The sequence below is a fragment of the Phalaenopsis equestris genome, unplaced genomic scaffold, assembly GCF_001263595.1.
Source record: "Phalaenopsis equestris unplaced genomic scaffold, ASM126359v1 Scaffold000400, whole genome shotgun sequence".
Taxonomy (NCBI): Eukaryota; Viridiplantae; Streptophyta; class Magnoliopsida; order Asparagales; family Orchidaceae; genus Phalaenopsis; species Phalaenopsis equestris.
In genome coordinates, this window is record NW_018164842.1 from 563,180 (window position 1) to 577,763 (window position 14,584).

The 14,584-nt window shown below is 31.5% G+C and overlaps 1 protein-coding gene across 2 annotated transcripts in view; it reads left to right on the forward strand.

Moving 5' to 3' along the window:
- The first annotated feature begins 819 nt into the window (after positions 1 to 819).
- The window catches only part of LOC110026760, a 72,208-nt gene continuing 58,443 nt past the window's right edge, over positions 820 to 14,584 (forward strand). For both annotated transcript variants that reach the window (XM_020727861.1, XM_020727862.1), the window contains exon 1: positions 820 to 1,133. The gene's annotated coding sequence lies outside the window, so the exon portion shown is untranslated. The remainder of the gene's footprint in view (positions 1,134 to 14,584) is intronic.

The window sequence follows — 14,584 nt, forward strand, 5'->3', positions numbered from 1 at the left end:
GTCAATTTAGATGGCAAGTTGATTAGTTAAATGAGTAACCCGTTTGTTAGTAATAATACATAAACGAGCATTGCTTGTGAGGATAACTCAACGAACAATGCTGAGTTTTTTGTATTATGACCAACCTGTTTATGACTTTGTTGAGGCTCCATGAACTCTAAAATACGTCACTTGCATGTTACAGACCCACATTTAATGGTTATATTTTTTAAAGTATAAAAATTGATATTTTTCTATTATGTATTATCCGCCATAATTTAAAATTATATAAGTTAGATCATATGTGAAACCTCTTATTTAAAATGTCATTCCAGTGACGTATTTTAGATCTCTTGGATCTTGAGGACGAGGTAGGTTGATAACCCCTTCAAAGTCATACTCCTAGACATTACCCCTGCACTTTGTACACACTAAGATGTTGTGACAGACATGCTATGCGATAGATGGTATACTAGGCCAGGACGGGTGCTTGGGTAGTTTTTTTTTATGTCATTCGATCGTTCATTGCTGTTTTGTGCCATAGTCATGCATCTTTTGTTTGGTGTGATAGATGGTATACTAGGCCAGGGCGGGTGCTTGGGTAGTTTTTTTTATGTCATTCGATCATTCATTGCTGTTTTGTGCCATAGTCATGCATCTTTTTATGTGTTTGGTGGATGCGAGACAAGCACATTAGTATATTAAGTAAATTGTTTTTAACTTAAATCTAACTTGAAAACAGCTAAAAATATCGTACCAACGCTCCCTAAGAGTTTCAATAAACAAAATCCCTCTCTCCACCGCAAAAATAAATGTTTGCCGAATGATGAATATGCGGTGGAAAAAGTGAATCAGTTGAGCAGGTTGACTAAAACACCGAAGTGGTACATATATCAAATAAATTTAAGGGGCATGATGAAGCAACCAACTCGATTCCGCTCTGCGAAGTACAAACGCTTCTTTCAATCGTCTTTCTGCGATCCACTCTCTGGTTTTATTCTAAGCGGTGGGAAAGGGAACGCTTTTGCATGCAACAATTCGGTGGAACGCAACCATCGCAGTCTTTCATTCTCTCTTCTTCTCACCCTAAGCTGCAACCTTTTCTCACTCCTCTCCTGCACTTGCTTATCCATTAATCTGTACGGCGCTCTCAGGTAGTCCGATCTCTGCGCACTCTTTTCTTTTTTTATGTTGTACAGTTTTTTATTTTATACCCTTGTTTTTGTCTTTAATTTATGGAATTGGCCACTGGAATTTGGAGTTTGAAGTCGCTGTTGTCGATGATGGGTTTTGTTCGAATTTATAATTTCGATGAATTGGTAACATGCGCAGTTTAATTTTTGTTCTACGGGGGTTTCCCGTTTCGATTGCTGTTGATCTAGTTTTTAAATTCCCATTTTGGTGGGTTGTTTATAGGATGAGTCTGGGGCTACCATGTTTTACCGAGGTTTTATTAGATTTCTAAACATGTTCCCCTTCTTCGATGTATTAGTAACCAAGTATGCACCTTTGGGGATAGGTGAAGTGTGGCTTGGTTGCTCTGAGCTTTCGGCACTTTGCTTGACTTTGGTTTTTAATTTGGAGGCCAAGTTGTTTAATTCATATGAAATTTTTACGTAGGTTCCTGCCTAATGGGGCTTTAGCCTCTGTATGGACCCAAAATTTGGATGCTTTTGTCAGAATTTGTTCGTTGAATCCTTTCCCCTGTTCTTCTTCCTTTGATTAGAATAGTTTGGTTAAAACATCGAGTAATACAAATTATTGCGTCCAAGGCCATTAAACTGTAGAAACATTATTAGTTTTATACAAAGCTGATTTTTTTTAAGGAGTATTTAGTTAGGATATTGGATGGTCTTTATCAGCATGCTGTTTGCCTCTTCCGTAGAGGTATGATTTTTGTATGCTTGTGGAGGCCATATTTTCAGCCTTTTTTTTTTAGTAGTTTCTGAAAATTACTCGGTGATTACATAGTTTGTGTCCTATCTGATTGTTTCATTTCTCACTTCTTTTCAGATCTGATTCTATAGATTTATATGTAGAAGCTAGTGACATTTCATTAGGATTTTCTTGGTTTTGAGGTTGGCATTAAATTTAGTAGTTTTTTATCACAGTCAAACTCCACAGATTTACTCATGGCATGCCACCAAAAAATAATTGACAATAGCTTTTTCATTGTCAAAATAGTACAGCAACTCAAAGAGCAGCATCATCATTAGATTTTGCTAGATTTTTTATTTGGTGTGATGAATCCTCTTCCATAATTCATTATGAGCACAAAATTAGATGGTTACTCTAATGTTTGCAATTTTTTTGTCCAACTTCAAATTTGTTTTACCTTCGGTCAAATCATTATTATTTTGAATCCTTTTTAGGTGAATTTTTTACTTTTTTTTGCACTTTTTGAAACCGTCAAAGACAAAATTTCAGCCTCTTATATTCAATAGGTGTTGCTCTCGACTATCTCTCTTCTATAAATCATTTATTATTTTACATTTTGTAGTTTTGTCACGCCTTATGATGAGATTTTTAGTTTTCTAACTCAATTTTGTTATGACTTTTATTGTTCTTTCATTTGGTTCCATACAACATAACCAATCTTATTGTAGTTATTTGAACTATGCACATAAGATTCTATTTTTATCACATATTACTCTATAATATTTATTCGAATTAAACCAGTTAAGTTTCACTCAAGAAGTTATGTTTTCATGCATATCCCAATCTTATATATAATAAATCCAAGGTACTTAAACATATTATACTTGTATATAATTTATAATGGTGTCGACCGTTTTAACTTCATAATTTGAAAAAGTGATGATTTTATGATTTTGAAAATAATTTAAATATGAATATAACCTTTTTGATTTTTAAAAGTAACATTTTAATTTTAAAATAGGTGAGACCAAACATGTCTCACATTTTAAATAGTTTAGATGATTGAATACAATACTACAAGTAATACACTTATCCAGAAGAATAAATATATCACTTGTAATAAGAATTCAATCACCTAAACTAAAGAATTTGTGACATCTGTTTTGGTCTGCGAAATATTTTATAAAAATGCCAACAAGTTTCCGTACCTAACATAAAAAATTAAATAAAGTTTATTTTATCTGGGTTTCAGATTCCCTACAGAAGCAAACTCCTATAGTTAATTACATCTTAAATGACCGAAATCACTTAAGAAAACTCTCGATTAAGATCCGTGGTTTTGTTTTCAAGATTTTCAAAGTTTAGGGTTTTCAAGGTAGGACATGAGAAAATCAAACGGGAGTGGCTCAAATAAGAACAATTATTTAAGTAATCCAAAAAGAAGAAAAGTATGGGAAATCACAGATTTGGGAAAACCCCGGTGATATCCCAAACTATCCTATCGTTCGGCTTTACATCTTTGAAATGAGGTTATTTGATGTTGAATCCTGCAATTTATTCAGAATTTAGGACTTATAATTGCACGATATAAGATTATACAAATAGCCTAAAAAGATAGAAGAATTTACACTGTACCGTACAATAACATCGGAATCCTAAAGTGCTAGGACTTATAATTGCATAACGGGGTTGTACAAAAAGTCTAAAGAATATGTAAGGGTTTACGTTGCGCTAGACAAACTACCTCGAAGTCCTATGAGTTGTTATTTAAACTAAGGAAAATGTTCAGTGATGTGAAATTGTTTTGTTGTTGCAGATCCACCTTGAAGTTGTTCTCCTCGTCGTGCTGCCCACGGTGCTCGCTCTAAGCTCCACGTCACGACGTCTCCGGTTTAGTTTTAGTTTTGAAAATTCACCTAACCACTAAGTTGTCTTATACTAAGGCATAGTGTGTATTAAAACAAATGAAACATGTGATATATAAAAGAAGAAAAAAATAATATTACATGTTAGGAGAATACTATAACGAACTAAATAAACAGTATAACAGGCTATGGAAAACAGTATACATGCTAGAAAAATAACATAACAGGCTACAATATAACAGACTAGAAAATTGTACAGCAGGCTATGCAAAACAGTATACATGACAGGAGGAAAAGTATAAAAAAGTATAACGTGCTAAGGTGCTAAGAAATAAAATGTTGTATTGTAAATTAAACCTGTATATTTGAGAGTCTTGCTGCTCCCTTAAGTTTAGCTAGTATGCGTTGTGCAAAAGGAGAAAATATGACTTGTATGACTTGAAAGACTAAACAAATCGTAGGAAAAAGACAAACAAATGAAACAACATACAATATCACATATAAAAGATCAAAAACATACAATATCACATATAAAAGATATCACATATAAAAGACCAAAAATAGGAGATTTATATATGATATTGGAAATGTTATCAATTGCCAGGAGGATCTGAGTGTAAGATTCAAGCTCAAATCACAGAGCATTGAGTTTCAATTTTGGTCAAGTTAAGACAAAAATTTCATTATTTGATTTAATTAAATCAGTCATGAATCACAATCTAATGCACCATCGTGTCTAGTGTCCTAATTATCTCATGAACTAGGGTCAGATGTCTGGTTTCTTAGGTTCATTTGAAAATTAGGATGATGAACTCTCTCTCAGGGTGTGCTCCTAAGACCTAAGAAGCCTACACTTTATAATTTGAGTTTGAAGTGTTATAAAGTGTCTAATTTCAATTAAGTGTCTTTCAACTATCCTCGAACATCTTTAGATCAAGCTTAGCTCGCTATCAGACTCCTAAAACCTAGGGGTAAACTTATAATTTTGGCAAATAAATTGTGAAATGTGCTTCAATCATAGTTAGAGTAATTAGATTTAAGTTTATTCAAAGCTTAAGGGACCTAAATGCAAGTCTACTGATCTTTCAATCCATATTCTTAATCGTTATCTAAACTCTTACTTTCTTCCAACTCTCAACTATTATTCCAATTACAATTTCATTTTTTCTATACAAAAGAAATAGTGAATGGTTTACTATCATATCTTTTTCTTAGGTTTTATCATCTCAAAGAACCAAATTTCATTTTTAATTTTCTCTTCCTTTCTCTTTTCCTCATATTTTTTTAAAACCATGAATCATTTCTGAAGATAATTAAATCGAAAATTCTCATTTTTAACTTGACCGTTAAAAAAAAAAAGAAAGCAAAACAAGCAAAAAGAGGCCAATCCACTTTTAAAACAAAGTCAAATCGGTAAAGCTTAAAACGAAATCATAAGTATATCGACCTAAAAACGTTTAAAACTAGTTAAAAAAAAAGAAAGATGACAGAATCAAACTCAAAAAGTAGTTTAAAAGCTTCAAAAATATAATTTAAACCTTCACGAATAAAACTTTGGAATGTGGCAAATAAAACTTTAAAAATGTATCCTAAACATATCACTAGAAAATGCTCCAAGCACGGCTCACACAATCAAAGAACCGACTTTCACAACAAAGGTGAAAATTCACCACATTAAGATTTGCGGCCAGGGACAATGAGGAAGAAAAACCAATCTCAAACCAAACATCTTCAATCATAATAGAACTAAAAGGGAAGACCCACATCCAGGGGAAATGAAAAGAAAGCTAAATTCGAGCCAAATATAAGAGCTGAAAAACATATCATAATTTAAGCTAAATGTAAACCGAGCCTACCAAAGGGGGCAAACAGAGCACATCTTTCCAGCATTTATTGTAAACATGAATATCAATAATATAAACTTTGATAATTTCATTCCAATCATGCATTCCAACAAAATGTAGCAAGATAAACAAGATATGAACCCCAAACACATTTTTTTAGCTCATAAACATAGTTTCCAGTATGTATTTTATCAAGGGGCAGCAAGAGAAGCAAGAAATGAGCCCAAACATATTTTTCCAGCTCATAAACATAGTTTCCAGCATGTATTCTATCAAGGGGCAGCAAGATAAACTAGATATGGGCCCCAAATACATTTTTTCCAACTCATGAAATAGTTTCCCGCATGTGTTTTATCAAGGGGCAACAAGATAAACTAGATTTGAGCTCCAAATATAATTTCCAGCTCATATAAAAAAATGATTTCCAACATGAATCTAACCTGAAAGAGCCAAAGCCGAGCTTACTAACATGGAAAAAATAAAGTAAAATTTCCAGCATTTTTTATTTCCAAAGGACTAAAACCGCACCCAACAAATGGGTCAAAACAAAACAAAATTTCTAGCATTTTCCCTCTCCAAAGAGATCAAAGTCGTACCCAACAAGAGGAGAAAAATAGAGATTAGCCTTTCCAGCATGAATTTATTCCAAAAAAAATCCAAATCATACTCAACAAGATGGGAAAAACATGGCCATCAAATCCAAATTTGTTAGAGCCTTATATTCCCAGGTATTAGAACTAATATATGTCCCAAACTGCAGCAAGTAACAGGAACGAATAAGCATAAACAAGCTCCTAATGCCAACATGTTATTTAGCATTGAAACTAATTCCAACCTCCATTTGAACAAAATATGTATAAGAAAAGCTTTAACATTGCATTTTTTTTAGCATGCATTCCATAGAATAATAAAAAAAAAAACTAAAACTTTTCAAAATGAAACCTCATTCATCATATATCTCGAGCAGTGAAAGAAAAGAAGGCAGCCATATCATGCCCCATTTTACTATTTCTTTATTTCTAAAAAAACTATTCATGCTTAAACCTCAAAACAAGTCCAAATCTTGCTTCAACATGCTTCAACAGAGAAGAAGTATTTTTATTTTTTGATGCAATCCAAATGATGTAGATTAGAGGTGAGAAGAGAAATACCTCTTTTGTAGATTCAAAGCCAAACTTTAACCCAAATTTAAGAAAAATGCTTCTACAGAAACTTCTCTTCCAAATCCTTCGAACAAGCAACAATCAGCGAAACACCCCATTAGCCTTCCCTCTTGGTAGCACAGAATCAAGCAAGACTATCGAGCCAACTCGCTTGAGATCCTCCTAAAAGAAAAGTAACAGAGAAAAGAAGAAGAGGCCACCAAACACCCAGCACGCAAGAAACGAAAACTCCAAAGCCAACCTCACCTTCTCTTAGAATTTTTTTTTTAACAACCTCCCATACACTAATCCCTGATGTTTTTCCATAGGCAGAGAAAAGAAAATAGCCACCTACCAACCACCCTAGCCAACCAATCTAGCAAGAGGAAGGAATCGACACCATAAATAAGGAGAACGTATAGCCTCGAGAAGGAGAAGGGTCAACCAGGTGGAATTTCACGGTTGGAGGGCCGCTCGGTTGAGCAGAGCTCGAGGAGGCGAGCCATGAATGCTGGGGAAGAAGACTGCCGCGTGGATCTGTCGTGGAGCTAGGGCACGGGCGAGGTGCGGGATGAGCCGCTGGATCGAGCCGCTCGAACGAGGGTTTAGACGTGCGGGTGGAGCCGTAAATAAGGTTTAGGGTTTTAATTTTAATAATATAAGTGATAACATATAAAAATAATTTAGTATTTCTTAAAAATAAAATTCAATTCGTATTTTTATTTGTGCATCACAACGCAACAAAAATGAGTGTTAATTTTAGGTAATTCTGGCATCCCAGACGCGCTGGCGCGGTCCGTTTCGCCACTGGAAATCATTTTGACGAATTCATCAATTTACGTGCCAATTTTCTCGTGTTGAAAATATGACAATATAAGTGTCCATTCCTACCAAAATTGGTGTTCCGGATGCGTTGGTGCCGTCCATTTTATCGTCGGAGGTCGTCTGGAGAAGTTTGCATTTTTACCCGTCCTTTAGGCTCAATTGAAGTCCGACCTCGTGCAATTTTGTGAATTTTGTGCATTTTGTGGGTGTTTGTGACAATAAAGTCCTGACGAGATTTTTCTAGGACTTGAAATTCAATTAGAAACTTCTCCCTGAGTCTCCACACAATAGCCCTTAACCGCTCGTCCATAAGACGATGGTTTTGAGACCATAAATGCTAGACATCATAGGAAAATAGGAAGTGACTGAAATTTCTAAAAAAGGTGGGTCCTAATTCTAGTTTTCTAGGATAGTCAATAGAACCCATAGAGCTAGATCCTAGGATCCTAAGGAAAGGAGTAATGACCTCAAAAATGAGGTCAACAAATGGTGCATTCACTAAATTGCTTTTTAGGCATTCCATAATTTTTATATAAATTGAATGCCATATCCTCTAAAATTTTCTCACTTAATCACATATAACTTGCTGCTTGCAAAATTTCATGTATGAAAACTTTTGGCGTACAATTAGCTTGCACAAATGTGCCAAATTTTGAATATGTTATTAAGCATAACAACTACCAAAGCAAAAAGATGCATCACTATGTTGATTCTTAATGCAATCTGTTTTTGCCAAAAGATGCTTTTGTCACTCAACAATTTCAGTTTATTCTAGTCATTTCTTCCTTATCATTGATAGCTCAAGTTACCTTTGACACACATCTTTTCTTTATAGTATTCCTTAGGTTAAATTCTCATCTTAATTTTTTCATTTGATATCAATAATTATATTTTGTGATATCTTTATTTCAATCTATATTATTTCATTAATTTTTTTTCGAATATAATCAAATTGATATTTGAAAACCAAGTCTCTTTTAATTTTATGTTTTATTTCCCTCCTTGTTTAACTAATAATTTTTATTTCTTATATTACGTTATTTCTGAGTAATTTTTTGTCATGAAATATTGGTACTAAAATATCTCTTCCCTATTCACTTGACATCCCATCTTTTAAGGCATTAAAAAAATAACTTATTAATAAATATTCCATTAAAATGCCCTATAATTATCTTCAAATTCAGACCATATTTCATGGAATGTACAAGATTGTTTGCAAGCCCCTTCTTTAAAAATAAATCAATTCTCCATTTGCGAATCAATCAATTGTTTTAATCATGATTTTGTTTTTTCTATTCTCTTAGATCATTTTCTACAAAATCTTTTGTGTCAATTTCTCGAAAGTCTTTGATGATATGATTTTTTCTTTTAGTAAATTTAACTTGTTTTCAATTTCTTCATTTTCTACCTAAAGAATTATTTACTTTATTTCTTATTTTCTTATTTATTAGTATCAAATTTAATATGGAAATCACTAAGATGTTGTTTTGGCTTTAATGAGTAGCCTCTTTACAAAAGTTTTTTGTTTCTCTAGTTAGCATTTTACATCCAATAGTATTTATCTTTAGTTTTTCATTTAAAACAATGTTATTTGACTTAAAATACTTTTTGCCATTTTCTTACTTCATTGTGAGATTTTCTTATTCATATAATTCTTTTTTAATGATCATTAGTTTTATCTTGAAAAATTATGGTTGGTGTATGAATTTTTATTTTTCACTTATTCACATTGAGTATTATCAGAATTGAACCTATTCTTTGCAAATTATTTTGATTTTTATTTACCCACATAGTAGTTTTATTAACTTCCTTAGTAGGCTTATTTTAATTAACTTATCCTAAATAAATGTCACTTCCATATTTATTTTAGTATAATTAGTTTTTTTAATTTATCCTTCTTAATTTTATATTATGCCTATCTTAATATTCTCATTTTTGTCATGATTCTTATAACCCAATATTTAAATCCATGCAAAATCAAAAGTATAATTGTAGTTCTTAAAATTTATCATTAATTTTCCATGATATATTCTTATCATGTAATTTTTTGAGGCATATATCCTTTTTAATCATTCAACATTAACTCTAGAAAATTTATCCTTATCTACATTTTCATTCTAGGATAGCGTAATCTATCGCGCCAGAGTATCATCTTATCTACTAATAATATTGAATGATAATTATTAATTGCAAACTTAATAAAATTACTTTTCATATATATTTAATATTTATTATGCTAAGTTTAAGGATTTTATCTTCTAAATATATTTTCATTATTATAATATTTCAGTTATTTTAGTGATTATCTCACCAATTAGAACTATAACATTTAGAGAAAGTACATCATAACACCCCATTTTGAGTATCCTTTATGAGTATCTTATTAACCATTAAAAAAATAACAACTCAATGTTGACCATTAATTATTAACATCATTCACATGAAAATTATTTATCATGTACTTGCTACTTATAATACTATATTTAAGGTCTTTATTTTCTAAATATTTTCTTATTATTATAATGTTTTACTAAATTTTGTGGATGTTTTATCAAATATAGATATTGACTCAATATTGATCATTGTTATAAATTTACAATAATTGAAAGCTCTTAGGTTACTCCACAACTACTTATAATAATATTCAATGTTTTATTATGCATATATTTAATAATTCCAACATACTACTGGCACACATCATTTTGGCTTAAAATACATCAAATCAATTCTTATTATACTCGATCATGTGCATTCTCAAGTTCAATAAAAAGTATATAAACATTATTATTTATTTTTTATATTTTATCAATTATTGTAGCATGACAATCAATTCTATAGTAGCTCTTTCTAGAGTTAAACTAAATTGATTCTCTAAAATTGATGTAATTTTTCTGTGCTTACATTACATCATGTTTTCCCATAGCTTAATTTTATGCCATCAGTTCCATAGTTTGGTTCTTTTATAATCACCATAAACTTGAACTTTATCTTTATTCATAAATATTAGTACAAAAATGTTTCTATTAAATCATTTGGCATTCCTTTAGCAATCAAACTTTTATCAAAATATTTATTAATGATGTCACAACCTGAATTCGTAAGGCTATACACCCTGACAACGCAGGGTTTGATGTAATGAAATGAACATATTTTGTATTCTTAAAGAATGACTTGCATAAAAATTAAAGGAAAGAAAAATAAATATTGCTGAAAATTTCACTGATACAACTGGACTGAAAATAAAAAAACAAGTTGAATAAAAAAAAATGATAACAGAGAACAACTATCCAGACTGAACAAAGAAAAATACAATAGCTAAAACAAATACTAAGGGAAAATACCAAAACTAGAACACTAGAATTGAAAAGTTTGCTTTGATGAAGATCGTCCTACTGATGACTGAATTGAATTTGTTTTGTAAAAATATCAAAGAATGAGTTTGGCAAAGAAACTAAAAAAATAACTATTTATTAAAGTATAAATGACAAGGAAAGTGAGGCATGCAGTATGAACAATAAATAGGGATGAGTACTTTGTACATATATAACGTCATAAAGCATTGGAGAGTGGTAAACCAAATATATCATAAGAAAATATGCAATCAAATTTCTTATTATTATGTTGTTCATCTGTATTTATATAGTCAGTTTTAATAGACACTCTGAAAGTGGGAATGCTAAATATCAACTTAAAGAAACCCGATGATTTCCTGCAGAGTCGTTACTCTGTTGACTCATCGAGCCAACTAGCCAAAATCCAAAAGAGTTTCACCGACCATAAATATATCCAACATTTTTCACATGTATAATATATAAGAAATATGCTATTTCACACAGGCTTGCGATATAACAAGAATTCATATACGATATTATACAGTAGAGTGCAAAGAAATAAAATATCATAATTACAAGATTAATTCAAATATGCAGGTATTTTGTATCATACACATTGTGAGCAATAAAAAAAATGTAGCTTTGTAACTATAGTTGAAGAACCAATGTATGACTGACAATCATATGAAATAATTATGAAGATACGACAAACAACAAGAATTAATGCCCATAACGAGGAAGGGGATGTTTACCCTCTAATAAAAAGTAGTTTACTTACCTCAAGGTGGCAATCACGATATCTCTATGATTTCGACTGTTCAACTAGCGATCTTGCACCAAGAAAAAAATTAAAATAAAATAATTACTAAACTAAACTTATCTATTCTTTAAACTACTTGTATTCTAATAGACCTACAAGGATTTAATATATGTAAAACATCCTTAAAAGAAGAGCTTAATTACTAATAATAAAAAAATGAACTTCAAATCCTACAGTTCTCCTCTGTTTTGTCTTAAATCCTGGTTTAGGATGACCCGTTGTAACATAGATTCACGATGTGTGGCTAGGAGAAAAAGGCAGGAAGAGGAAGGTTATCTTCCTTGAGGAGTTTGGGTAGGAGCGAACAGTTGGAGGAAGATGGGAGTTTTGGGTCTCTGTAGGTCGCAATCACAGTGTTGCCTTTCCAGGTAGTTCCAATTGCGAGTGTATCACACGGTCCGGTCACCAAGCCGATTGTTTCGGGCGAAACTGGGAGAGAGGGAGGAGGATATCGCCCATGAAGCTCAAAAAATAGAGAAGGGAGCGAGAGGGGGAGTTGTTATGGATTGGAGGCCTATGGCCCCAGTAAATAAGAGTTCAAGGCTATGTGATTGAACGATTTAGGAAGGCGAGGAGGCGGGAAAAATGAAAGGAAAGATTTGCTAAAACCAATTCAGGAAGTCGGTAACGCGGCGATAAAAGAAGGAAAAAAAATGGAGAAAAGTTCGGTGCTTACAAACGAAATCATCACAATATCATTTTATTGGTTACCAATCTCAAGATATTTTGTTTGGATCTAAAGCATTATATTTATGAATCTTTTTCGAACCTAACTTTACTTCTAGCTTTTTGATCTATCTACAATGCACTTCATTAACGTTTTTTGCTATGTTCTTTGGAAACAATTTATTCACTTAAGCGTGAATCAACAATATCTCCATCCTTCAATATTCTATATTTCTCATTGTTTTCTTTCATAGTACCAAGCTTGTAATGAAAATTATAAAAAAATATTGCTTTTGCTTTAATCACTATCCTTTTTACAAGAATCTATCTATTATATAATAAATTTTAGAATATTTTTTTCTTTAATAACTCATTATGCCTTCTCGCTCTATCACCAAGTCTCTTTATCAAGTTGTGATGTAAGTTAAACTCTCTTAAAAGTTTTTCATATCAATCTTCTTATGGAATCAACCATGTTATCCCGCATTACGTTTGGCTCAACTAAATAATTCAAATTATCTGAAATTGCAACCTATTTTGAAAGATTAATAATGTTTCACCTTTTAAATTTGGTCACCTTATTCTAGAGTTATCTTTTCTTTTGTTTGTTTTTTATACTTTTAAAATAATTTTATATATAATTACCATATTGTATTGTGGTCTAGATTTCTCCTAGAATCACCTTATAATCTTTGCAATAAAACTTTTCTTTTCTTCTTAGGAGATATTTATTTGTGCTTTGACAATTCCTCATTTGAAGTAACCAAGTATTTTTCTTGTTTCTTATTGTGTGTGATCACTATTGCTAGATCATATGCTACTATTAGATCTAGTATAATTTCTCTCATTGCATTTTTTTTTATAACTACATTGAATCCTCTCATAGCCCATCTAAAGTAACATTTATGACTTTTCTTCTTCAACATGTATATATTATGGTGGTTCATTTTTCTATTATCAAAGTTGATTTTTTAACATTTCTCTAACCTAACTTGATTAGTAAAGATTGGCCACATTAATTATCTCATTGGCAATCTGCTTTTCATTAAACTTATTAATCTCAATAATTGTATCTTTCAAATGTTCATCTTTTGCTAGGTTAATCACATTTCTATCATTAATTTTTCAATGTATAATAAGTTATAACCTTTCTCAATATCTTTCAATTGTTTCTCTTTATGTAAAGTCCCTTTTATAAATTAATATGTATTATTCTCATCATTGTGTTTGCTAATCTCTTTGCTTTTCATTTGAAATTCCAAACTATATAAGGAAAATTTAATCTTAAATTAACATCTAATAAAGTGTTGCTTATTTTTTAGCTCAGTCAATTTAAATTGTGTCGGCATCACTTAATGATGACATCCCAGGCCACGTCTACTTTCCAGCATACTTGTTTTGTTATGGTATGCCACCTAATGATGGTGTACTAGCCCACAATTACCTAATTTCATCAAAATAGGGTTAAGTTATGGCACATGGCTTATGGGCACTCCATAACATTATCAAAATTCAAATTTGGGCTCATTTATGGTATTTGAATTAATTTTTAATTGGATCTGAACCTAAAATTAACCTTTAACATTTTTTTTGGTTGGGCACTAATAACACTGCTAATTGTAAAGGAAAAAAAATCAAGAACTAATACCAACAGTAATAGTAATAAATTTCAAAATATATTTTAATGATGATTATAAAAAAAAGTTTCGGCTGATGATTGGGCTTTAACAACAATGATTAGTCGTTTGGTGGAACCCGTCAATCAATAGAAACACATTCCAAACAACTTAGTAATACTAATTATTATTACAACTCAATATTTATTTATTATTTTTGTTGCTATTGATAATAATAGTGGCACAAATAATGATAAAATTTTAAAATAAATTTTAATATTGATTATAAAATAACTATGTGCTGAAGAATGAACTACAACAGTAATGATTAGTGTCGGCGCTTAAAAGGGGGAAAAGAGAGTTTTTTAAATGTTTGGGGGTCGCCCGTAAGAAGCTGTCGGTCGCCGGAATCGAAATCCCGTCGCCCGCTTCGGAAGGACTTTTTAATTTACGTATATATATATAATTTTAGAAAAATATGAAATCAAACTGACCTCATATTTTCCACAGTTTAAATGAAAGAGCACTCAACCTCAAATCCTGTATCTACCCCGAGGGATAAACACAAGACTTGAGGGTGAGGCTCGATCAAATAAACTAAGAAAGATATGACATCC